General features: G+C 45.2%; 1 protein-coding gene across 1 annotated transcript in view; it reads right to left on the reverse strand.

Annotated features, from left to right (window-relative positions):
• LOC118340089 (leucine-rich repeat flightless-interacting protein 2-like) overlaps positions 1-2,940 on the reverse strand; it is a gene marked incomplete in the record, with an annotated part of 16,265 nt that extends 13,325 nt beyond the window's left edge. The window contains 1 exon segment of the mRNA XM_035677948.1: positions 2,923-2,940.
• Positions 2,941-4,026: the final 1,086 nt, after the last annotated feature.

A 4,026-nucleotide genomic window follows, 5' to 3' on the forward strand; every position in this document is an offset into this window, starting at 1 on the left:
GTCTGTTGGTCTTCTTACCATGTCGCTCTCCCTCTCTTACACCTGCCTGGGTTAGAATGTGGACTGGTCTTCATACAAGCACACATCGCCCCTCTGTCACCATTGACAACAACCACACCCTGGCTCTGCGTACGTTGGACAAACCGGTTCTCACAGTCTGACCCGAGTCGGACTCCAACGGTTCATCTGTTTGTCTGTGTGTGTGGGACGTCTGTCAATAACGTTTATTAAATAAACACAGAGTCTGGAGCTGGATGATGGTCAGATTAATGTCTGCTGCAGAGGATCTAAAGGGAATGGAGGTCACACACACACACACACACAACCACACACACACTCTCAGTATGTCACTCTCCACCAGACTTCCATTCAAAATCACTCGATTTAAGCGGTGCTTCAGAAACCACAGAAGAAAGTGAACAGCTCGTTCATCAGTTCCACATTCCCGCTCCAGTATGTAGGACACACAATACACACACACACACACACACACACACACCACAGTGAACATTAAGTTAGGCTTTTGTCGTCTTATAGAAAACTGAGAGGTTCACTCATTTCAGCTCTTTTACCCCACTGCTTCTGTTCATTAACTATTAATAAGATATAAGTTAACTAAGTTAATATAGTAATATTACTATATATATATATATATGTAATATATTATATAGTTAATATATTTAAGGAGCCAGAGCCTTCAGTTACCCAAGGGCTCCTCTTCCTTGGTGGAACCCAGCTTCAGTTGTGGTTCTGGAGCAGACACCCTCTCCACATTTAAAGCTAGGCTTAAGACGTTCCTCTTTTGATAAAGCTTATAGTTAGGGCTGGATCAGGTTGAAGTCCTTGAACCATCTCTTAGTTATTGCTTGCTATAGCCTAGACTATCGGGGGATTTCCCATGGTGCACTGAAGGCTCCTCTCTTTCCTCTCTCTCTCTTTCTGCACTCCATTCATTGTCCCATTAATTGCATGTTTACTAACTTCACTTCTTCCCCGGAGCCAATAAGTGGATCAATATTGTTAAACTGAACATTGGATATATAATATAGAAAATCTTAAGACCAGAGGAGGGAATTACAAGTATTCACATGTGCTATTGGGGTGGAACGTATCAAGTTGAAAGGCCTCTGCACACCCCCCTTTACGCGACCACGTGACTGATCAGTCGGCTCCCGTCTCCTGGGAGTCGGTCAAAAAAAGTACCTCCGAACACACCGAACCGCGCCAACTGGAGCGTACGTTCTGGCCGTGTGCGCGAGCGTAATACGTCCCATAAACAGCAGGCGCGGCTAATCTGTGTTGTCGGCCCAAAAAAAATGAAAACCGGGAAATGACGGATACTGTAGACCTAGTAACACAGAGCACACGGCGTTCAGTCATTGTTTTCATCAGAACAGTGTTAGATAGAGTCAACAAGATTGTTATTTGTCATTACTCGCTGAACGGAAAATACGATGCTAATAATAACAAGATACTGGCGTTTTGGCGTAGACATGTTTACCATCGTCCACTTCGGTTTTCTCGGTTGCACTCACTGATTCGCTAGTCAAAGGGCTAGCACTGCACCAATCAGATTGCGCATTGAGGCCGGGACGCGGCCACTGGGCCGATTCTACATTCGAATCGGTCGTTTCTGTAAACCTTCCCTTTTCCATCATTCCCCAAACGTTTCTCAGTGGGATTTAGATCAGGAGCACGCAGGAAGAGGGGCGAGTGTTATTCTCCTGGGAAGAAGTCCTTCCGTCAGGCGGGCGTTTGTGAACTGCCAGTGGATCACCTGTTGAAAGACCCAATCATCACCGCACAGACGAAGGACCCTCAGTCAGGAGGAAGACTGCTGCAACATCCCGCCCACATAGCTTTAGGGTTACGGTTTTGACGTTCCCTCCCAACCTGAAGCTCAGTTCCATTGGAAAGAAAAAAGCTCCTCAGATTCATGAGGAGCCTCCTCCACTTGTGCCGCCTAGAAAACATGTCCACTGATCTCCTTTTTAATGGCAGTAACGTTGGGAAGCCATCAAGACCGTCAAAGGTTAAAATGGTTTCTCCATTAGAAGAATAAATCTTTTCCACCTTTCAATGTCCATGTTTGGTCCGTAAAGTTCAACCATTGCAGTTTGTGGTTGGGAGGAGATTTGGCCTTTGAAAGACGTTTTCTGTTCCTTAAGAGCCCTTCTGTCGCAGGACGCCATCTGATGGTTATTGGGCTACATGTCAGCATCAGTAAGGGCCTTAATCTGGGTCGAGAATCAGTCCGTGTCTTCCACGGACCCCCGTTGGATCCTCCGGCTCCAAGGCAGTTGTGAAAATGTTTTTTGGGTCTAGCTCTTGACTTTCTGTCCAATCTTTGGCACAGATTTGGACTTTTAATCTCTGGTGTTAAAAACTTTAGAGAACAGCCTGTTTTAGTTGAAATACAGTTTTCAATAAATTACTGGACTCTATTGGTTTTATTCTGAAGTTCTTCTTACAACCTTGGGTTACCGTTGCCACCAGCACACAATTAAATACTTCCTCAGGGGAGTGTAGGATAGATTTATATATAGATTATTTATATTATTTATATTTTATGTAGCCATGAGACAACCATATTGTTATTGTTTATAAATGATTATTATTTGCTATTAATTCTATTATTAATAATAATAATAACTATTAATATGATTTATTTTGTCATTTAAACATTTTATAAGTCAATTCGAGTTCCCATTCATTGAATTTGTTTATTACTTTAGTTGTTTTATTTTTTTATTTTGTTTATTACAATCCATGGATTGATCCAGATTTATTTCGTAGATTAATGTAATTATCGGGGGTGTTTCCGGTTCCGGTCTGACTGTGGTACCCACTTTACTGTAACCCCTTCATATCATCAGCGATCAATAATCCTATCAATAAACAGTATCGATCAGCTGACTTCACCTCCCGAGCGATCTGGTTGAGAGATCGTCTCAGCCGTCACTTTCTCCCCGGGTTCGGGATCCTTTCCTGCCCGGTCCCTGAGTCCCATCGTCGAGCAGTCTTTACCGTAGCCGGGAATTTATCCACCCGGAGGTCTCCTGTAGTCCGGATCATTACAGACCCGGTCCCCAGAGCCCGGCAAGAACAATAAAAAATCCGGGTTGTGTTTACAAATCTGGGTGTTTTTCTAAACGCGGTTCGGGCGTCCACCTTCTCTCCGCTTTACAGATCCTGCAGGCTCCGCGTTCTGGACCTGATTACCGGCTTGGAATGCTGCACCGGGGGATCTGTAGTCCCAGAAGATCCGCACTCGGTGTGTGAAGTGGGGAGAATATGAAATCGATCAGTTTGAAGGTCGATAATATCCGATACCTTCAAACGTCCGCAGCGCTTGCGGCCGGGAGCTGACGTTACCCGCTGCCCAACGTCACAACCGGAACGTCAGAACCACCGGTTACTGTTACCGTGCCTCCGTTCACATCCCTCAGTGAGACGAGCCGCCACCGCAGCGTCGGGTGATGCGGCCCGTAGCTCGTTAATCCGCCACCGATAACCGCCGCCCCAACGTTTACTGCCCGTTTCCTCCGGAGACCCTTGAAGGCCACACGGGGCAGATACAGGGCCCTGAACGCACCGCTGAGACACTTTTGCTCCGCAGCGGGGCCGAGGAGGGAGAGGCTCTTATTGTGGAGGGGCGGATGTTCACTCTGTCAGAGCGAACATTTAGATACACACGGAAGTCTCTGTTTTCAAAATAAACGGGTACGATTATCAGGTTGCTTTCATTGATAATATTGATATTATTTCAATTCCAATTCTAATTAATTCAGTTTTATTTGTATAGCACCCAATTCATAACAGAAAGTTATCTCAGGACACTTTTCCAAATAGAGCAGGTCTAGACGAACTCCTTTTAACATTTACAGAGACCCAACAGTACCACCATGAGGCAAGACCTTGGAGACAGGGGCAAGGAAAACTGGCTTTAACAGACAGAAACTAAAGACCAGAACCAGAAACGGCCAAGATCTAGGGAACCACTAAGAGAGAAGTAACAGACAAGAA

The sequence above is a fragment of the Morone saxatilis genome, unplaced genomic scaffold (assembly GCF_004916995.1).
Source record: "Morone saxatilis isolate NCDOM2014 unplaced genomic scaffold, NCSU_SB_2.0 Contig6, whole genome shotgun sequence".
In the NCBI taxonomy this organism is placed as follows: domain Eukaryota; kingdom Metazoa; phylum Chordata; class Actinopteri; family Moronidae; genus Morone; species Morone saxatilis.